The sequence below is a fragment of the Tupaia chinensis genome, unplaced genomic scaffold, assembly GCF_000334495.1.
Source record: "Tupaia chinensis unplaced genomic scaffold, TupChi_1.0 Scaffold143795_1, whole genome shotgun sequence".
Lineage (NCBI taxonomy): Eukaryota > Metazoa > Chordata > Mammalia > Scandentia > Tupaiidae > Tupaia > Tupaia belangeri.
In genome coordinates, this window is record NW_006203645.1 from 901,944 (window position 1) to 925,951 (window position 24,008).

Sequence of the window (24,008 nt, forward strand, 5' to 3'; positions counted from 1 at the left end):
ATTGTTCTGAGGAGCCAACTCTTGAGTTGACTGATTTTTTTCCCCCTATATTTTTTTCCTATCAATTTCATTGATTTCTACTGTTAACTTTTTAAAAAGTTCTTATTTTATTTTTTTATGCTTTCATAAAATTGAAATATACAGAAAAGCAAAACTATTTTATTTTTCTTGAGAGGTTTTTGCTTTAGGGCGTGTGTGCTCACCAGAGAGACAGAGAGACAGAAAGTGAGGAATCACCCCCACCTCCCCAGAGCAATGGCCATGCCACAATCCCTTCTCTCAGGATTTTGGGTATGCATGCACACACACCTGGCATGAGTTTTAAGCTGACAAGTCTGAGACTTGGAACACAGTCGACCGTGTGGGAATCCAGCCCCTTAACCACTGTGCCACCTGCTGGTCCTGCAAAACTCTTTTCTTTTCTTTCTTGTTCTTCTTTATTATTATTTTTTATACATTTTTCCATCTGTCAAATGTTTCATCCCCTTGCACCTGACACCCACCCTGTACTACCCACTACCAACCCCTTACGTTGTACTACTCACTACCAACCACTTTCCCCCCTTACAGTTTCTAGAATCCACACCTATCCTCCATCATCACATCTTTAGATCTCTCTGAATTGTACACTTTAAAATAGCTAACATAGGACTTTTTATGTCACATGTACTTTACCACAATAAAAAAGTATTTCTGCAAGGTCACACCTCTGGTAGCTAGTAGAGCTGGCTTCTAACCCATACATTCTGACTCCGAAGTCTGGGTATATAAACACACTCTATTCAGCCTCTAAAATATCTACTGAGTGCCTTCTAGTGAGTTAAGTACTAAATACAGTATCTGCAAGTTTGCTGCTAAGTCATATTATCTCTCAGTATATTATCTCAACTCCAGTGTACTGTACAATGGTAAACTAAAAAAAAAAATTAAAAATTTCAATTTTCAGTTGATAATCTGAAAGTGAAAATTTCTAAAAATTCTTCTTCCTCTCTTTCCAAACCTTCTATAAAAGTTAGTATTCTTGGGGGCCAGCAGGTGGCCTAGTGGTTAAGGTGCTGGACACTCCCACATGGCTGACCATAGTTTGAGTCCCAGACCTGGTTTATTATTATTTATTGTTATTATCATCTTTTTTCTTTTCTTTTTTTTTTTGTTTGGAGAGGTTTTTGCTATTGTGTGTGTGGGCTCGCAAGACAGACAGAGGGAGACAGAGAGACAGAAAGCGAGAAATCATCCCCCAGAGGGGATGGCCACGCCGCAATGCCTTCTCCTCCATTCTCCTCTCAGGATCTTGGGCAAGCACGCACATGCGCCCGGCGTGAGTTTAAGCCACTGGGTCTGAGACTCGAACCACATTCGACTTCGTGGGAGTCCAGCGACATAGCCATTACGCTAATTGCTGGTCCCTGTTATTACCATCTTTTAATTTTCTGTAGGACATGTGCACTCATAAGAGAGAGAGAGGGAGAGAGAGAGAGGGAGAGGGAGAGGGAGAGGGAGAGGGAGAGGGAGAGGGAGCGAGAGAGAGAGAGAGAGAGAGAGAGAGGGAGAGAGAGAGAGAGAAGGGCCATGTGGGAATCCAAAGCCTTAACCAATGTGCCACCTGCTTGCCCAACTGGTCTACTTCCTCTGGTTTTCAAGTTACCTCTGTAATGTCAGTGTGCTCCATACAATGCTCCAGTTTTCGTTTCGTATGGTGATACCTTTGTACCTCTCCATTTCTTGGCTGGTCTAGCAAGGGGTCTGTCAGTTACATTTATTGTTCTGAGGAGCCAACTCTTGAGTTGACTGATTTTTTTCCCCCTATATTTTTTTCCTATCAATTTCATTGATTTCTACTGTTAACTTTTTAAAAAGTTCTTATTTTATTTTTTTATGCTTTCATAAAATTGAAATATACAGAAAAGCAAAACTATTTTATTTTTCTTGAGAGGTTTTTGCTTTAGGGCGTGTGTGCTCACCAGAGAGACAGAGAGACAGAAAGTGAGGAATCACCCCCACCTCCCCAGAGCAATGGCCATGCCACAATCCCTTCTCTCAGGATTTTGGGTATGCATGCACACACACCTGGCATGAGTTTTAAGCTGACAAGTCTGAGACTTGGAACACAGTCGACCGTGTGGGAATCCAGCCCCTTAACCACTGTGCCACCTGCTGGTCCTGCAAAACTCTTTTCTTTTCTTTCTTGTTCTTCTTTATTATTATTTTTTATACATTTTTCCATCTGTCAAATGTTTCATCCCCTTGCACCTGACACCCACCCTGTACTACCCACTACCAACCCCTTACGTTGTACTACTCACTACCAACCACTTTCCCCCCTTACAGTTTCTAGAATCCACACCTATCCTCCATCATCACATCTTTAGATCTCTCTGAATTGTACACTTTAAAATAGCTAACATAGGACTTTTTATGTCACATGTACTTTACCACAATAAAAAAGTATTTCTGCAAGGTCACACCTCTGGTAGCTAGTAGAGCTGGCTTCTAACCCATACATTCTGACTCCGAAGTCTGGGTATATAAACACACTCTATTCAGCCTCTAAAATATCTACTGAGTGCCTTCTAGTGAGTTAAGTACTAAATACAGTATCTGCAAGTTTTCTGCTAAGTCATATTATCTCTCAGTATGTTATCTCAACTCCAGTGTACTGTACAATGGTAAACTAAAAAAAAAAATTAAAAATTTCAATTTTCAGTTGATAATCTGAAAGTGAAAATTTCTAAAAATTCTTCTTCCTCTCTTTCCAAACCTTCTATAAAAGTTAGTATTCTTGGGGGCCAGCAGGTGGCCTAGTGGTTAAGGTGCTGGACACTCCCACATGGCTGACCATAGTTTGAGTCCCAGACCTGGTAGCTTGCTCTCTTGCTGTCCCTCTCCCTCTCTCTCTTTCTCTCTGTGTGTGTCTCTCTCTGGTCAAATAAAAAAAATAAACGAATCAATAAAAAATTAAAATAATAATTCTAAAAAAAAGACAATAAAAAAGTTAGTATTCTTTTGATTGCACATGACAGGAGCCCATCTAGCTTAGCTATAAGAGAAATCTAGTGGGAAGCTTTGCAAAACATCAATTAGTGATGGAGAGAGGAACCTCAGGGACCTCTACAATCAGGGACTAACACATCTGCAGGGTTTGTTCTCTTTCTCTTTATCTACCGTCTCTGTTTTCCTTTTATGTTGGATTTATTCACTGCCCCTTGAATTGTATTTTAATTAATTAATTAATTTATTTATCCCAGTAGACTTAAAACACATGTACTATCACTTCCAGGCAAAAATTCCAACTTTGCCTTTGAGAGAAACTCAATTTTTCTCTTGCTCCTGTTTGACAAATTCTAGTAAAGACCCTTGCTTGTTTGGCCACCTACCCATCACTTGGTTCCATAAGTACATGTGTGTGTAAAAGGATGTGAGCACCAAGATTGGAAGCTCCTGGTGGACCATAATATTGTCATTCCCTAAAAGAAGAGGAGAGCTTTTCCTAAGAAGAGCCAGGCAAATAAAACAATGAAAACCCAATACCCCTACTAAAGTTGTATGTAAACCCATAACTCACACATAATTTTCCTAAATAACAGGTATTTGTGTAATATATGCGTCTTGAAACTCTCCTGTTTTAATTCTGTCTTGGATATAAATCCCCAAAGGATGTGAAATCACTTGATTTAACTAGTTTATATAGTGCCTAATCATTGTGAGGAAAACCCAGCTTCACATTCATGATGTCATCTTTCCTTTACAACACTTACAGAAAAAGAAGACCTCCTGACACATCTTCAACTCCTTTTTATTTATTTATTGAGAGATTTTCGCTATAGGGCATGTGTGCTCGTCAGACAGAGAGAGACAGAGAGACAGAAAGCGAGAAATCACCCCCCAGGAGAGATGGCCATGCCGCAATCCCTTCTCCTCCATTCTCCTCTCGGGATCTTGGGCACACACGCACACGCGCCCAGCGTGAGGTTAAGCCACCAGGTCCGGGACATGCACCGTGGTCAACTATGTGGGAGTCCAGCGACATAGCCATTACACTAACTGCTGGCCCCCCTTTATTTATTTATTATTTATTTATTTATTTTTGCTGGAGAGACACACAGGGAAAGTGGTAAAGTATTCCTTGGAGGGGCAACTATGCTGCAATCCCTTCTCCATTGCCTTCCTCCATTCTCCTTTTGGGATTTTGGGCATGCACGCACACATACCTGGTGTTTTTTTTTAAGCTGCCAAGTCGGGAATATGAACCATGCAGTTAGTCATGTGATACCCAGCCATGCCACCTGGCTGGCCCTTTGTTAATTTAATCCATTTCAGTTAGGCTTCCATACTCACCCCTCCATCTGAAACTACTGTAATGAAGGTTGTAATGGCTTCTAATTGTAAATTATATGACCTCTTCTCAGTCTTGAGTCTACCTATGTTTTTTTTCCAGAAGTCCTTTCTCTATTGATATACTGACAATTTTCTGTTCTTCTGACCTCTACTGTTGTTTCTACCTTAGATTTGAGTATTCTCTGAGGCTCCATGCTCAGGCTTTTCTTCTGACTCTTCACTCCTGACATGTCATCTCTGCCCCCATGACTTTGCTCATCTCCACTAGCATGTGGCTTCCATGTGTGTACTACAGTCCTGAACTGCTTGCTATCTCCTGGTCATCTTTATATAGACTCCCTTCAGATACTACCAGCCTATGTTTATTTTTCACTCATATAATAAGCTTATTTATAATTTGGAAAGATAAAATAAGAGGAGTCAAACTACCATTTCTCTTCCTATTGAACTCTTACTTCTCCTTTAAGGTCAAGCTGAGAAGTATCTCCTCTTGGAAACCTTGCCACAATTTAATGAATTGAGTCATCACTTGAGATCTTATGTCATTTGAATTGTCCCAAGGTCATAGATTTCTGTTATATGAAGTTATGCCTGAATCCCCAATGCTTTGAGAGCTACTTTAAAGCAACAACCAGCCTTTTTAACTTTCTCCATTCACCTCTCCAACTCTGAGCATAAGATCTTGCAAGTAAGGGAGCATTCAGAAGTTGTTCTAATTTTGGTCTTGGAATTGAACTAGACTGGGGCAAGAAATAGTGTTAAACCATAAAAGGGAATTGTTCTTTGACACAATGGGGGATGGATTTGTTATTTATCTAGGTAGAAAAATGTAAAAGATGACAATATGCATAGGTCCTACAAGACTTTAATCAAACTCACCTAAGTTTAGAGAGCTGCATAATGAGTTACCAGGGAAAATGAGGACATGCCTTACCTTTCAAGTGTAGACCATGTAGTTGACAATTACCACCATTTCTCAGGACTGTCCTGGCTCACATAGGACATCTAGTCACCCACAGATTTGGCGACAGTTCAATTATTCTGTTCAATTCAGATCACCAAGCTGGCTAATACATGCTTTCCACTTCACTGCAATCTCTGGAGACACAAACGCTTGTCCACACCCCAGAATGAATCCAAGCTGAGGTTCAGCACAATTAGTTATTTGTTTCCTCTAACATCTGAACCTTGTGAGATTCAGCCACCTCCTGGGAACCAGCCGTCTGCCAACGAGGCATGAATAAAACAGAGAAAGTTCCAGCTGGCATCACCTGCTGTGTTTTGCCTTATTTCTCTACACACATTTCTAGACTTCTGAAATCCAGGGGCCTCTCTCAAGAGGACACAAGCTACATGGGCTGGGCCTCTGGGACCTTTATTCTGTTTTTGAATTTTTCATTTTTTGAGCCTCAGCCTGACTCAAATATTAGATAATGAATCTGGGACCCCATTCCTTAGATTCTGCATGACTCTGACCCCTGGCCACCCTCACATTCAAATCCTTTCCAGGTAGCCCTCTAGATATTAACAATCTTCAGATTATAAAAATAGCTCTGTTTAAAAGCTCATCTTTTAATAAGAGTACTTGTATTCTGCCAAGATTTAGATTCTCTCTTGTCTTGTAACATGACAGTTTTGGTTCTTTTTCACTATGAAGCTGTAAGCCACAGTACTGTTGAGGTTTTACTGCCTGATTTTCCTCTATAAAACCTCTCTGAGAATACATGGATTCTCATTTCCACTGCACATGTCTTAATACAAGCTTTGTAACACCTCACTTGCTCTCTTGCTCCAAAACGTAATAGTTAAGTGATTGGACTCAAGAGTCAGATAACTTGGGCCTAACTGATGGATCTGCCACTTAGTAGCTATGTGGCTTTGGGTTAGTCATGTAGTCTCCCTGTGCCTCAGTTTTCCCATGTGAGAAGTTAGGAATAACAAACAGACCCATCTCCTAAGGTTATTGGGATGATTTCTTGGGTTAATACACAGCACATAAATATAAGTACTTTATATGTACTTGCTTATAAAGGAGCCACAAGAAAAGGAGCCACAAAGAGTTCATTGTTATCGTTGTGTTATTATTATGCTCCATATTATCCAAGATACTTTCACAAATCATTAATTCAAGTTTTAAAGGAAAATAGGGTTATTTTATAGTCATTCTCTACATTGAGAATACTACTAGGTTGTCAGCAAACTCTTGTATGTAGAATGCATTTGATAGCAATTTAGTACAGATGATATCTAAGTGTAGGTACTTCTCAGAGATGACATAGATGAAGGACAAATGATAGAGGATGTTTACTGCATGGCAAAGGAGCTGGAGGTTATGATGCAGGTAGAGAAAAAACGTCTTGAAGTGAGGCGAGAGAAGAATTTGAGAAAAGTGTCTGGTTCATTTAAAGGAGAATAGGGCTTGTTTGCAGGATTAAGCCAATACAGCCCAAGTTTCATTCATTCATTAATAAGTTTCAGTGGATGAAACCAGTTTGAGTTAGGTTTGCTGCTGCTTGGAACATGTTATGGCAAGTCTAAGTGCTTAACAAAGAAAAACATCAGGGAACGAAGGAAAGGGCTCTGGGGTGGAAGAAACACTCTGTAATAAGAGGGGCAATGTGACATACTGAAAAGAATAAGAGCTGTGGAGTTGGACATGCCTGGTTTTCAGTTCTAATTCTGCCTCTGACTTCTCACTCCTCAGAGTTAAATGGGAGGTATTGATAGAAGTTGGAGAATTATAAGATTTAGTTGAGTTTAATTATGAAATCAGCTCCACCCTTTGCCTGCTGATACATTGTAGATACTAAAAATATGAGAACTAATATTGTCGTAGTGGTAGCTGCTACCAGATAAGGGGTGATGAAAGATACCTGGTTCTTGGGTTAGGGACTGAAAAACACACAATAGGGTTTTTTGTTTTGTTTTGTTTTTCTCTAAAATGGAGCTCCTAAAGTCTCACCAGGTTTAGATATGCCTAGGTGTAGACATGATTAAAAGTAGCTGGAATAGGAAGAAAGAGATCAAAATGGAATAAAAGATGGTATCTTTTCAAGGCTATTTTCTATTAGGTAGAATTATCTGGGTGGATTGCCCTTTTTGTTGTAAATATGGGTCCATGTAAGGAATCAATGTTGCTCAGATATAATGGAAACACCCACTTTCTTACATACTTTTGGATCAAGGTTGATAAATGTTTGCTATTCAATTATTCTTTTATTAGTTATCAGAAATAACCTTGTGCCAGGAAAGTAGCAAAACAATTTGGTCTTTATCCCTATTGCATGATAGTCACGCCTTCCTAGAAGTTTATTCTAGTCACCTCCAATGAATTTGGGAACTCCTCTGGTGCCTGATGGAGACTTGAGAACCACACTATTGTTATTAGCAACACATTTATACATTTTTTTTATGAGGGGTTACTTCTTCAGAAGATTTTATAATCTATTGTTATATAATCTATTAAATCCTTACTCATCTCAATTTTAGAAGACATTTATTCTTTACTTTATTCCTGGATGCTGGGAGAGGGGGAGAAAGTGATCTACGAATTCAACAGTCTAAACTTTCCACTTGGGATTGGGTACTACAGTCAGCTAGAGAGATTTAGCAAAGGGGAGATTCCTGGAACCTACCCCAGCCTCCTGGGCCAGTCTCTTCTGCACGTGTTACTATTATGGCTTTAGCTGCACTGAAAGTAAATTTAAAGAAAAGTAAGCAGCTAAGAGAAAATACTTTTTCTTGAGTTTTAACTGTAATCTGTCATCATCTGATCTAACCTGTAATTTTTTTCTTTTTTTTTTTCCTTTTCTTTGCTTTGTTCTAAGGATATTGTCTTATTTTCTCATACTTAACATATGAGGGCTTACTATGAAAGTCCTGGACCTGGTGGTTTGAGACTAATGCCAGGCACTCGTGCATGCCCAAAATCCCAGGAGAAGAATGGAGGAGAAGGGATTGAAGTGTGGCTGTCCATCTGGGGGTGATTTTACACTTTCCCTCTCACTGTCTCTTTTTGTCTCTCCAGCAAGCTCATGCACCCTATGGCAAAAGCCTTAAAATTTTTTTCCTATGAACGATTGGGTGTTAGGGTTCTTGAGACTTCCATGAAGATATGCAACTCTCTGATATTTGGGGGAATGCTTTTACTGTTAGGCTCTAATTGGATAGCTGGTTTATAAAACTTCTCCAAAGGTTATTGATTAAAAGGTTGATGTCTCTACCACTGTATTCTATCCTTGGTTGCCCAGAATTGTTTTTAAAGATGAAGCCTTTGAAAATACTCTTCATGTTTTTGGGTAAAGAGAATTTGGAAGGAATAATAGATATTATTTAAATGATTGTGATACTTGCCATGTTGGATTAAAGCCTACAAATATAAATTTTAGTAGTTATAAATATATAAAGTAGTGTATTTAGGATGAAAAGCAAATCCAATAGTAATAGAATTAGAGACATCCTGAAGGCAAAACAGATTATTTGGAAAGTACACCAGAAGTTTCTGTGACTACAAACTTAGAGAGGACAGTAGTGTGGTGTGACTTCAAAGAAAGCTATAGCTGCATCTATAGAAGCATCGTGCAAAGTTTTGTCCTGCTGTGCCCAAGCAGGCCATGTCGGGAACCTTTGTTCATCCCCCCCCTAGATATTCTAAGAGAGCGGTCTATCCTTTTTTTTGTGTTTTTTTTTGCTATAGGGTGCATGCATTTGCCAGGAAGACGGAGAGAGAGAGAGACAGAGAGAGGCAAAAAGCGAGAAATCACTCCGGGGGGATGGCCATGCCACAATCCCTTCTCCTCCATTCTCCTCTCAGGATCTTGGGCATGTACTCACATGCACCTGGAGTGAGTTTAAGCCACCAGATCCAGGACTTCAACCATGGTCGATTATATGGGAGTCCAGCGACAGAGCCATTACACCAACTGGTGTTTCCAAGAGCTGTCTATTCTAAAGAGAGAGTCTGAGATGTTGAAGAGTCTACAGGGAAATCTGGAGTAACTGTAGACACTTGTCCTGGGAATGAGAAAACAAAATGTAAAATCTACCTCAGTTGAAGAGGTGTGGATAAAATAATTTTCTCTTAGGTTAATCTAGGAGAAAATAAAAACAAAACACTCTAGTGATTGATTATATAGGAATATATTTTAAATATTATAATACTAGAGCTACTGGGAAATCAACCTGGTCTTTTTAATGGTGAGTTTCCCATCACTGAAAGAACTTAAGGAGAGTCTGGATCACTGCTAGGAATGTTATAGAGGCTAGCCTGATAGGGGTGAAGGATTATTCTAGGTGACCTCCAAGTTCCTTTCCACCCGGAAGATTTTATGCATCTTTACCTGAAGTAGCAGAAATTTCAACAGTTAACAAAAATCCACAAGTTATTTAAGGAACAAAATCAATCTAGTCTCAGACTATTGTTAGTGTCTCAGAAGATCTGCCCCCAAATGACTAAGTTAAAATAACACAAGCAGAAGATGATGAATCATGCTGCTTTTCCTAATGGTCTCTAATGTGCAAAGCCTAGGATCACAGCTGCCACTCTGAGTGACTACGTGGGGAGGGAGAACGACATTATGGCAGGTACAGCACTGTAATGTTCCCAGTCGGTAGCTCGTGTGTATGTGATTACCTCGTATTCCTTACCAGCTGTTTTTTTTAACATTAGTCATACTGATTTAAAACAACCACCTTCTTTTCATTTATCTCAATAAGCACTGTTCTTTTTGGAGGACTAAGACATTTCATTTCAAAGTGGAAGCTATTCTCAGTTCTTAAGTGCACATGATATGATAGTACATGTGATCATGTGTGTGTTTATGTGTATGTATGTAAATATATATAAATATGTATACAAATAAAGATATATACATGGATTTTACAGAGTCATGGATCTCAGGTGGGTGGTCAAGCTTTCTTTCAGAAGAGGTCTGTGGAAGATGAACGACCAGAACAGGTAGCCCCAACTACCTTTCCCTGTTCCCAGTACAGGGGCACTTAGATAGGTGAGTTTTCTTACTTGGTGCTCCTGGGGCTTGAAAGAGGGAAAATCCTGAGGAGTACTGGATTGATAATAGGAGTATGATTGTATCTAGTCTAGGATGGGGATTTGGGTCACCAAAAGTAAGCCAGGTTAGAGAAAAACAAAACAAAACAAAACAAAACAAACAAGAAAAAACTAAAACAGGAGACCCTGGAGCTGTGTAATCATGGGTAGAATGGGGACTCTGAATGTCCAAGTCCATGGTCTAAACCAAGAATAGAGACCAATGGTGTGTTTAGATACTGGAAGTAAGAGAAGAATGAAGTAAAGTCTATCCACAGATTCCTCTAAAGGTGGTATGGACTTCACAGGCTAGCATGCATTGGCTCACTCAGGTGTAGGTTAAAGGCCTATGACACTGCTTAAAGCCAGAGATTCCCTAGAAGCCTGGTATACCTATGTGTAAGCAATTCCTTGATAAGACAAATCCTGATATTTCTTTCTAAGAAACCTCCAGGACAGATGGATTAACTGATTAGAAGAATCTGGTTCCCTTAGGGCTAAGAAATTGATTTGGCAAATCATATTCCTAATCCCAGTGCAAATTCCTCTGTGGAGAAACCTATGAAAACTTTGGTCAGCCATCTCTCTTGTCTCAATAGTGAGTTCCATTACAGAAAAGCGACAGGAGCTTGTCCACTTTTCTACCGTGGCAGCTCTGCTGTTGTTGAAGGTGGACTCCATTTTATAACAAACCTACTCTCACAGTAACTAACCCACTCCCATGATAATGACATTGATCTCTTCATTTCTTATTGTGCCTCACTTCTCAAACTGTTGCACTGGAGATTAAGTTTCTAGCACATGGATTTAGAGGACACATTCAAAGCATAGCACAGTCTCATATCATCTTTCATATCTCAGGGTCACCAAGTTGACAATGTGTAATTTTCTTTTTCTTAGAACTTGTCACATCTTTCCAGGAGTTTGCATAAAGACTTTATGTATGTTGGTATCTGTCTGCTGGCTTTCCCTTTCTTTCTGTCTCTTCCATATGGGCACTGACCACTATATATTGACATGTCCCCATGTTCAGATCTTGTACCTATTTGTTTTTCTGTCTACATTTACTACATTAGTACTCACTTCTAGTCTGTGGCTCTTAATACCTCAATACCATATGTATACTGACAACTCCCAAATTTCTAACCTGGACTTCTCTGCAAGACTCAGACTAATGTGTCCAATGATTTATTCAACAGCTCCATTCTGATGGCTAATCAGCTCAAATGTCTGCTGCTGATTTCCTCATTCCTCCCATTGTAAACTTGTCATTTTTTTTTAACAGAGCTGCCTTTTCAGCACATGGTAACTTTATTCTTTCAGTCACCAAGGCCAACACTTTTGACAACCTCCTTGACTCTTCTCTATTTTTTACTCCCCATACCAAAACTGTCACCATATCCTTAGGTTGCATCTTCAAAATGTATGCAGAATCTCATTGCCCTTTACCACCTACATGGCTGCCCTCTGGGTCCAAACCACTATATCCTTGACTTTTAATCCTCCTAGTTGATCTTTCTGTTTCAGCTTTTGTCCTCTATAATCTACTCTCAACAAAGTGATCCTATGAAAAAACCAAGTCATGTGATGCCACCCTGATGCAAAGTACACACAGATGTTTTTCACCTTCTTTAGAGACTTCAAGACTTCAGTGATGTCCAAGAGCTTATGTAATCTTATTTCTGGCTACCTTTCTGATCTCATCTGTTATTGCTTTTCTCTTTGGTCTGTTCGACTTATCTATTGGCCTTTACACTGTAGCTATTAGGTTGTCAGGAGAGTCATGACTCATTTTTACATAGAAAAATACATCATGACTTTCCCAACAACCCAATAGAACAGGCCCAAGTATTGATATTTTCCTGCTTTAGGGCCGCTGCCTAGAATGCTCTTCTCTAGTATTTGTATGGTTCACTCGCTCCCTTAATTCAGATTTTTTCTCTAAAGCCACCTTTATTGTTGACATTCTTGGACATGCGATTTAGAAACACAGTACTCTTTCTCCTTCAAGTCATTACTTCTGCTTTCCTTCCTTTCTTTCCACAACAGCCAGTACCATCTAAAGTAGCTTTTATTGTCTGTTTCCTCCAACAAGAATGAAAGCTCCGTAAGGGCAGAGATTTTTCATCTTTCATTTACTGATTTATTTCAAATGTTTTTGGTGCCTGACACATAGTACATACTCAGTAAATAGGTGTCGCTGAATGAATCTACAGATGTTGAGTCTGAGGGCATACCAAGGTGTTACCCTTGGTGTTAAGATGAAAAAAGCTCAGAGTCATTTGAAAACTTTTAAGTGCTCATGGAATGAATGATTGCTATAATATCATTAGATTCCTGGAAATAACAGGGGAGAAGGTAAGATGAGATTTTGAGGCTCAGTTAGGATGACAAATATTTCTTAACTCTCTTCTGACTATATTACTATTACTTAACATGAGATGTAGCTTGTTATGATGATGGAAGGAAGAGTGCTAAAACTGAGAGAATTGTGAAATACTGTAACAAAAGATGGTTCAAAATGTTCCCCTTTGAGCTAGGTTGGAGGTACTCATGGAGGAATATATTCTCTCATTTTTGTGCATATCCTGGCAGTTTCTATCTTATTTACATTACTAATTACTTTAAGACTGTTTTAAGTGTTTTCCCATTCTGAAAGGAAATACAAATTGACAGGGAATACTTTTACCATATATTGAGTTTTAAAAGAAGATTATAATAAAGACATTAATATTGCTTAGTTAGAAAAAACTGCTTTCTGTTATCTGTCTAAATATACATCTGACAAGATCTTTCCATTGAAAGATAAACATACATATATACACACACACACACACACACACACATCAGGAAAGTCATGACACATTTTGCACAGAAAAACCATACACATACACACACACATGCACACACACACACACACACACACTTTAATAATGGAGTCCTTATAGTGGTTATCTCTAGATGTTGGAACTATATTTTTATTCCTTTTTGCTTACCTATATCTTTAATTTTCTATGATAAATATGCCAAGCTTTTATAATAAAAGGCTGGGAGTTATTAGACTGTCTGAGGATACGGGATATTCTAGGCAGTGATCTGGAGTCTCAATGACAGAAATGACTTGTATGTAGTATGGCCAACCTCTTCAATATCCTTGCCAAGTGGTTTTCTACTTGTATGCCCTCAGTGGCAGAGGGTTCAGCACCTTCTGAAGCAACCTGTTCCATAAGTCTGTCTGCGGCTTCTACACAATGAAAGTTCATCCCTGTGCAGCCATAGATTCTTTAATGTTTTACAATAGCTTCCTAGTTCATCTTTCTGCTTCCATTCTTGGCCTTCTATAATCTGTTGTCAATAAAGAAGTCCTCTAAAACCCAAATCATGTCATGTCCCTCTTCTGTTCAAAACTCACCTTCCGGTTCCCTCAGAGAAAAGTCAAGAACTTCCCAGGATTTATATGCCCCGAAGTCATCTAATCTATCTTTTCCATGAGACCAGATGCCTCATATTTTTGAAACCCGTTGTCTTCTTGGACACTTCACTTTGAAAATTATTCTCCTTTTAATTTCCTCGTAATGTTTTTCTTTTGAGATGAACACTGTATTCCTGATATTACTGAACATCACAGAGCAGAGTTTGATGCTTTCTTTATTCTGGACACTTCAGTGCTTTTTAGTCTAAGTTTGAATTATTTTGCTTCAATGACTTGTCAAGTGTGCAAAGGAAGAAAGATCATTTTTTGGTATACATTGTTCTTGGCTATGAGAACTTTTCAATTCCCATATATCTGTGTGTATATGTGTGTGTGTGTGTGTGTGTGTGTGTGTGTGTGTGTGTGTGTGTGCGCGCGCATGCATGTGTGCAATGGGGGTCAAAAAGTTCATGGTAATGTGTATTACGATAAAACTATGCATGGATTTCAACATTTTTGCACCCAAATAAACTCATACTTTAATTCCATTTTCTACAAATGTTTTGAAGCCATTTGTATATGTATACACTCATGCACACACATATATATACCTACATAAATACAGTTTCAATCTATTGTGGAAGGAAAAAAGTGAAATGAAGAAAGGATAAAGAGATTTGATAGTAGGGACTGAACCTCAAGAAAAAGTCAAGGCTCTCTTGGTTCTAGAAGTATCACAAATTTGAATTTTTAATAAATGTAGTTTAGGGACCAGAGTTTGTGTAATGGCTATGTCGCTGAACTCCCATGTAGTCGACCGCGGTTCGAGTCCTGGACCTGGTGGCTTAAACTCACGCCGGGCGCGTGAGTACATGCCCAAGATCCCAAGAGGAGAATGGAGGAGAAGGGATTGTGGCATGGCCATACCCCCTGGGGAATGATTTCTTGCTTTCTGTCTCTCTGGTGAGCGCACACACCCTATAGCAAAATCCTCTCAAAAATAAATAAATAAATAAATAAATAAATAAATAAATAAATGTAGCATATATTTAATTTATCCAGATAAAATCATCTAGAAAGGAATACTGTAGTGGGCACTGTTGGTGAAGACAGAAAGTAAAGGATAGTAGAGAAATGGAAAATGCAGACTTTTTTTTTCCTCATGAAACACATTGTTTAGTTAGGGGTAGCCTGAAAGAGATAGTGTAAAACACCCTGAGAGAAGCCACAATGTACCATAAAATGAACCACAGACACAGGGTGGTAGAGGAGTGGTAAATGAATGGGTAATGAGAGTGCACTGCTGCCGATGTCCCATTTAATAAATATTTCTTAATACCTCTTCTCTGCAAATGACAGTGCTGAGTTCTACAGAAATATGAAAAAAAGATAAAGCATTGACCTTACCCTTGATGTCTGTGGTTCAGAGTCATTCAAGATTAAGTAGTTACAGGAAATTTTAAAGACTTAAACAAGTTGTTTTTGACAACATTAAGGCAAACAAAGGTATATGAAATTACCTTGTCATTTCAACTGTGTAAAAGTTTCCAGAAGATTAGAACAAAATATGCTGACATGTTAAAAATAAATCATCAATCACATCAGGTAGAATTATGATGATTCTTTCCTATCCCACCTCTTTATAATTATAATTTTTACAATTTTTTATCATAAAATAGTTCATCATGTTTTTTTTCTTTCTTTCTTTTTTTGAGAGTTTTTTTGCTATAAGGGTGCATGTGCTTGCCAGAAAGACAGACAGAGACAGAGAGGCAGAAAGCAAGAAATCACCCCCCAGGGGGGATGGCCACAACACAATCCCTTTTCCTCCATTCTCCTCTTGGGATCTTGGGCCCACACACACACACACGCCTGGTGTGAGTTTAAGCCATCAGGTCCGGGACTTGAACAGCTTCGACTGCATGGGAGTCCAGTGACATAGCCATTACACCAACTGCTGACCCCTTTTTTTTTTTGAGAGATTTTTCACTATAGGGCATGTGTGCACAGAGACAGACATAGAGACAGACAGCGAGAAATCACCCCCAGGGGGGATGGTGACGCCACAATCCCTTCTCCTCCATTATCCTCTCGGGATCTTGGGCATGCACGCACACGCACCCGGCGTGAATTTTAAGCCACTGGGTCCGGGATGCAAACCACGGTCGACTACGTGGGAGTCCAGCGACATAGCCATTATGCTAACTGCTGGTTCCCACTGCTGATCCCTTTCATCATGTTTTACAATTATTAAAAAAACAGTTGAAGGCCAGCTGATGGTGTGGTGGTTAAGATATTGGATTCTCACATGGCTGATTATGGTTTAAGTACTGGACCCAGCAGCTTTAAAATCATGTTGCACTGTAAAGATATACAGTAAGTAAATATAAACTAAAATAATAATAATAATAGTATAAATTTTTAAAATAAATGAATAAATAAAGTCACTACAGTTGTGTGTGCATGTGTACCCCAAATCCAGAGAGGATAATTGAAGAAGAAATTGCTGCATGGTTATACCCTCGAGGGAGTGATTTCTCACTTTCCCTCTCTCTGTCTCTTCCTGGCAAGCATGTGACTTTTGGCAAAAACAAAACAAACAAACCAATAAATAAAATTTTAAAAATACAGTTAATTCCACCATTTTACTGACATTTTTGTCTTGCAGGTTAATAGTGACATTATCCTAAATCTTGAGGTCATTTCTTAGACTTTGTTCTTATTGATCATCATAGCATCTGACTATCTACTCTTTCTTATCACACCCTTGACTTCCATGGAGTTGCACTTTTCTAGTTCTTTAACATTTTGCGTTTTTTTCTCCTTCCATAACCTCTAACATTGTGTTTCTTTCTTTCTTTCTTTCTTTCTTTTTTTTTCTTTTTCTTTTTTTTTTTTACTTTTCTTTTTGGAGAGGTTTTTGCTATTGGGCTCGTGTTGTGTTTCTAAGGCTCCATCCTTCACTAACCTCTCTGGGGGACTACTCTGCATACAGGTTAAGGGATCTCAAATGTACCATCTGTGACCTTGGCAACTCATCTGATTCTTGAATGTGACAGTAGAGTTCTGGCCTCTCCAAGGAATATCAGGAGCCAAAATGTTTCTCTATAGCACTCATGAGCTCTGGTCCTTCCACATATAGTATTTTCTTTCTTCTTTTTTTAAATTTTCCTTTTTTAAAATTTTGTTCACTAATGTGCTTTAAAATTTTTTTGTTTGTTTTTAGTTAATTGATTTGCATTCATTTACTGAGCATTGTCACTTTCAAAGATAATGTGAGGCACCAGGTCAATGTGAAGAGATGAGACCAGTCTTAACTTTTCTGAGCCTTCGTTTCCTCATCTGTAAAATTGCACTTAAGAGTTAGGAAAGAGTTAAAATATGTAAAATGCCCAGCATGGTGCCCACATGCAACAGCTGCTCCAGGAATGTTCTTTCCCTTCTTTTCTCCCTTCTCCATCTGCCAGAATACAAGAATGACGATCTTCAGGGCATATTGTCTGTGGTTCTTATTATATACATCTATTAAAGATCCAGTTAATCTATTTTGGTTGCCATCAAAGCGAAGGATTGCCATCAGAATGTCTATTTATGCAAACAGAATGGAGTACATTATTGATCCGCCAATTAGTAGTGTTCTACTATTTTGGTCTAGTCTCAGCTTTTGGAAGTTTCTTTTGCAGTTAGCAGAATGCCAATGAATAAGCAAATAAAAGAAATGTATTGTGTGGAATTAAAGCAGTAACAAAAGGGATTATTGAAATTACTTACCCTTTTATGGTTTTTCTAATGCCTATTTTAATTTTTTTTAATTGCCAGAGGGCATGTGCACTTGCCAGTGATGGGAGAGAGAGAGAGAAAGAGAGAGAGAAAATTCACCCCACCATGAATGTGGCCATGCCACAATCCTTTTTCCTCCATTTCTCCATAACTTTGGATCTTGGGGGATACATAGACATGCACTGATTGTGTTTTTTAAACCACCGAGGCTGGGATTTGAGCCACTTTTGGCCATGTGTGATCCTATTCCCTAAGCACAAGGCTTAACTACATCACCATAGGGCCACCATGCTTTAGTCATTTTTCTGCCGTTGGTGAAGTTTGAATACAGTAGAGTCCCAGAATCCCTCTCCCTAGCAATATGCGCTAGAGTATTGAAACAAATTATGGTTCATTTTGTCACGGGATACTTTAATCTTCTTACCTTAATGATCCTGGGTTCTAAAGTGAGAGGTAATATGGTATGGGGGGCCAGCAGGTGGCATGATGGTTAATGTGCTGAACTCCCACAAAGCCAACCACAATTTGAGTCCTGGACCTGGTGGCTTGTTTTCTCACCTTCTCTCTCTCTCTCTCTCTCGTGAGTGCACATGCCAGATAGCAAATTTTAAAAAATAATAATGGTCAGAACCAGCAGGTGGCTTGGTGATTATGGTGCTAGACTCCCATATGGCCAACTATAGTTTGAATCCTGGACCTGGCGGCTTGCTTTCTCACTTTCTCTCTCTCTCTGGTGAATGTATGTGCCCTATAAGAAATTAAAAAGTAATAATAACAAATAAATTTTTAAAATAATAATAAATAAAATTAAATAATTAAAAAAAATACATATAGCATAGTGGGGAATACTTTAGACTTGAATTTGTGCTCAGGCTCATAAGAGTGGGAAATAATTTCTACTTCTTAGGGCATGTGTGAGGACTAAATCAGCTAATGCTTATGAGTTATTTTTTAAAGCCCTTGGAACATAAGTCATTATTATTTCTTAGGCTGACACAAATCATCCAGAAATAATCTGTCTCTAGCCTTTCTTGATGTTGTTAAATATTTATTCTGCTTTCCACTATGCTTGCTCCTTAAGTGATAAAAACAAAAGAAAGAAAATTATTTTAAAGAAAAATTAGTTGCTAAAGAACCTCAGCTACTATGTATCATTTATCCCTTAGCTACTGCATGACTTATGGTGATTTGCTAAATAAATGTTTATTGAATGAGTAATGAGTGAAATATATGTCACCCTTGTGATAATAGTATATTCTTGGTCACTTAAAAATTATTTTTTACATTCAAATCACTATATACATATATGTATTTTTACAGCATACAAAGTGAGTTTTCTCAGCATGAATGCACTGTATATTAGACCAGTCAGAGATACTCCCATAGCATTATCATCAACAGATAATTTTCTATTTTAGTGTCTCTTAAATGTTTTGCTTCTTTTTTTACCTTGATTCCTCTGTCCTATCCCTCACCTCTCATTTCCACCCTTCTATCACCCTGTCTCTAATATCCACAATTGCTCTCTGTGGTTTTATACTTTCCAACTTTTCAGTTTCTGGCATTGAGTGCAGACATTCAGTATATATTAAATGGGAACATACAGTGCCTCTCATTCATAGTCTGGCTTACTTCACTTAAACACTATGGAATACCACTCAGCCATAAAAATGAGATCTTGGTCACTTTTTAACAGAGGCAAGTAATATTCACTGACTATTCTTGAAAAGGATCTGTGAAGCCATGCTCGACTAGGGTAGGAATGCTCTGAAAATGTTTGTGATATAAGCCAGAAAAATGTAAGAACAGAAAAATGGAAAAATTCCATTTCTGAGAATATGTTTAATGCCTTCATGGCTTATTGGGGGTATTTAGAATCACCCAGTACTTGATGAATGGTACCATATCTTAGATTAGATTAATTGATTTCTTCATTATTCGAATATGCAGTGAGTACTATGTGCCAACCACTGTGTTTGATAGCAATATACGCTATTAAGTTTCGTGTTGGTTTCTAACTATTAATTACAACTAATCATGGATTTTTGTTGTAGTTGTAATTGAGGGTCTTTATCTCTTTTTTAAAGTAATTTTAAAAATAATTATTTATTTTAATTATTCATTCTTTTATTTTAATTTGACCAGACAGAGACAAAGACAGAGACAAAGTGAGAAAGCAAGCAACCAGGTCTGGGACTTGAACCATGGTTGATCATGTGGGAGTGTCTAACACCCTAACCACCTTGCCATCTACTGATCCCTTAAAGTAATTTTTTTATAAAGGAAAATTACAGAATTTTTAAACAGAGAACTTTAAATTCTTTTATCTTTTTTTAAAAAAACTATTTAATTCTATTTGTTATTATTATTTTTAATTTGACCAGACAGAGACTGAGAGAGAGAGACAGAGGAAAAGAAAGTGAGAAAGCAAGCCACCAGGTTCAGGACACAAACCGTGGTCAGCCATATGGGAATCCAGTGCCTCTATCCACCATACCACCTACTGCTCCCAAATTCTTTTATCTGTTAAATGATTCTTCCCTTTGCTTCTCTTTTCCACCCCCTAACATCTATACTCCTCCCTTACTGTCTTTGGTATAAGTGTCCAAAAATTGGTGATTGCGTTGAAAAATTGTGGCACATATATACTATGGAATACTACTCAACCATAAGGAAAAATGAGACCTGTCATTTGATTCAAAGTACAAGAGTATAGAAAACTTAATGCTAAACAGAGTGAGCCAGACTTTGAAAGACACACATTGTACATCCCTGCCCAAGTCATGTGTTTTTAATTAATAAAGTTTATCATTTGTTAAGTACTTTGTAGTTCACAAAGCACTTTCACTTCAATATCTCCTATAATATTATGGAGTTGTGCTAATACTATTTTCTAGATAAGGAATAAAATGTAAGGAAATTAAGTAACCTGTTTTAGGTAGCATAGAAGGTAGGAAGCAAAATCTTGTTTTGAACTCAGGTCCTTTGGGTTAAGGTCAGGGCACCGTGATTTAGAACTCTTTTTGCCAACTCTTTGTTGCAATGTGGTATTAGAGCATTTCGCCTCTGAGTTTCCCCAGAGCCTAGGATGAGATACTGGGAGGCAATTTGGTTTTGGAGGTGTGGAGGGGGAAGCTGGCTGTTCTACAATTGCCTGCTGAGCCATCTGCTCTCTCTTCCTCTTCAGAAATGATGCATTTGTTACTGTGGGCTGCTTTTGCCGAATACTTGGATTATGTCACTTTCTCTGTATGTCACATGTGGGGCATTTGGTGACATGCAACTCAGCCTACATTGGTTTCCCTACGTAATGTGATAGGTAGGCACATTAGCTTTTATTTCAATGTGTGAACGATTTTAATGCCATTTAGACAAGGGTCACATGTGTGTGAGACAATAGAGGCTTTTAAAAAAATATTTTCAACTTCCTTTTTTATAGAAAGCTAATAGAAATCAGGGGGAAAACTGTCACATACACACATGCACACACATACACACAACAAAAACAAACCAAGAAACCTATTAATTAAGTAGGACACAGATCAACCATGTCACTTAGTTTTGTACCAGTAGCAACAATTATGTATGCAGGCTTGTCTGTTATTTTTCAATGTAGTATCCAAACCTATTCATGTTTAGTAATAATTATTAACAATTATCCTGGAACAATTTGTAAGTGAGCCAGTGGTTGAAAGGCTTGTGTGTGGGTGGGAGAATTAATTTTTATCACTGTAGGAATATTTGGTAAAATGATTAGGATGCAACAGACTTGGATTAATACTGCTGCTAATTTGCTTTATGACCTTGGGGAAGTAATTTCACCTCTTTAGGCCCTACTTATCCCATCTACAAAATGATGAGTGCAAAAGATCTCTGATAATTCTAGCTCTGTGGCTCTGTGATTAATTGGTTTTGTGATATATAGAATTTAGATGTGACATGCAAGGGGCAGATTTTCCAGGAATAGGGAAATGGCTCTGAACATTCTGTTTATGCTTTTGTGAGTAGAAAAAAAAATTGTAGGTGGGTTGTCAGGCTTTTCAGATATCTCTAAGCATGGATAGAGTATGGAGCTTATTATTTAGATATGTCTGTATGAGGCAACATTTTGACAAATGAAAGACTGGAAAAATTCCATTCCTGAGAATGTGCTCAGTGCCTTTGTGGTTTATTAGGGTATTTAGAATCATCCAGTACTTAATGAGTGGTAGCTTATCTCAGGTTGGATTTATTAACTGATTTATTCAGTCTTTGAATATACAGTGAGTGAGTACTATGTGCCAACACTGTGTTTGATGCTTGGAGTTCAAGGGTGAATTTAATTCATTACCTAGCCTCAAACGACTCTCAGTGTGATGAGAAAGGTGGGTCTGTGAACAGAGTACAAGTGCAATAACCTAAAGAATGTACAAATTAACACAGCTGACAAGGGGAAAGGAGAGAGTAACACACTGGGAAAGGCCGACAGAGAAAGGATGACACGAAGTAGTTCTTACAAAATGAGAAAATTATTTCCTGATGGAAGTAGCATATGATGGAGAGAGGGCATGGAAAGTTTGTCTAACTAAAGGGAGTATCAAGAGGAAAAGATACATAGGTGTGAAATGCATGGGATATTGGGCAGAAACAGATGTGGTGTGGCTAGAATATGCATGAGATGTAGGTTGATAGGACTGGAAAGATCATTTAGAATGCAATTGTGAGAAACTTTAATGTCAATCTAAAGAGTCTGAATTTTATTCTATTTCTATCTAACTTTTCAAAGCAAAAGAGTGGCATGAACAGCTTTAGGTACTGGATTTATTTCTGAATGGTGTCCCTTTAGGAAAACTGTTTAATAGTCCATGACTACTCTTGCCAGTAGGTAGGGAGGGACTTAGTTGTGTGTCTGTTTAATGTGGCTGGGCAGGAAGAGAGAATGTTGTTTCAACTAATGCAGTGCAAATAAGGGAAATTGGGTGAGAACAAGGATTTAAAGCAGAAGCAGATCCTGGAGGAATATTCTAAGCCGAACAAAAGGCTAGATAACAGCTTAGTAAGGGATGCTGTACATAGTATGTTAAGGACCAATGACTAGAGCTTTCTAGTGGATGATACTTTGAATAGGGTTAATCTGAAAGTCCGGAAGATAGAGATAATCCTGGCTAGTAATAGGCAAGATCCTGGGGTTTAGTCCTTAGTAGCTTCAAGAACATTGGAAAGATTTTCCGAGCATCTAGTTATTATTCGGATTCATGGCAGTTGTGTATGCCTCCTGGGTTGTCATCTTTTCATAGTGGGTACAGTTGGCCACCAGGAGAGTTGGCCTGTTTTGAGTAAGTATAATTACTGTTATGGAAGAGGTAGTAGGTATTTGTTGCTTTTGTCTACCCAGTAAATCTTTCCCTTCCTAGTAAAATTAACACCTTTCCTTTGAGAAATTAACCCATACCTATGAAATAGTGAAGCTTTAAGAGTGTCTCTACCTTCTTGGCCAAGAAATGAACATGAAAATCAAGATAAGCTATCAGATTCTCTAGGGAATTTTGAATCTTCTTTAATTTTTAAATTTATTTATTTTTTTCCTATGAGTGTGAGAGATAGAGAGAAGCAGAGACAGAGAGACAATACTCTCAATAAAGTCTTGACACTTCCCACAGTCTCAACTAGCCCCAGATCATGGGCACATGTGTGTCCTGACTGCCGTGCCACCTTCTAGTCCCTAATTTGGGATCTTGAATAGAGTCTTCTAAGGATGGAATGCCATCAGAGCTGAGTCATTCCATCTGCAATGCCCTGCTAATGAGATTTTGGAACTGTTCTGGTTCTAATTCTCCCTGTGGTCCTGTTTGTTATTCCATCCTTTGAATCTGTGATATTTAGTCACTAAATTACTTTTTCTTGCATGCCTAATATGATAAGGAGTTAGTGTCTGAGCTTTTGACAGAAGTGTCCCAACTATTAGAGAAATTGATATCAGAAGTCCTCCAACTCTTATCCCAGTGTCTAATGTCCAAATTCTACTATTTTAAAAATAATGGGGAGGGGCTGGGCTGGTAGCTCAGCTCAGTAGCCCTGTGCATAGGGAGTTGGATCCCACATGGTCAACCATGGTTCACAGGCCAGTTCCAGCAGCTTGAAAAACACCAGGCATGCAGGCAAGGTCAAAATTCTGACGGAGAAACGAAGGGAAAAAGATTGCAGTGTAACCACATCCCACTGGTGGTGGTGGGAGGTGCTTTCTCTTTCTCTCTGGTGAGCTCATGTGCCCTCTGGCATTAACAAAAATAAAAAACAAAACTTTTGTAAGAACACGTAATAAGGGTATAAATTCAATAGAAGTTGGCAACACATAAGTTAATCTCTTAAATTTATTTATTACTACTATTATTATTTTAGTGAACTCTTACCTCCATACTACTTAAAGAAATTGTCCAAACTTCCATTTTTTTCCCT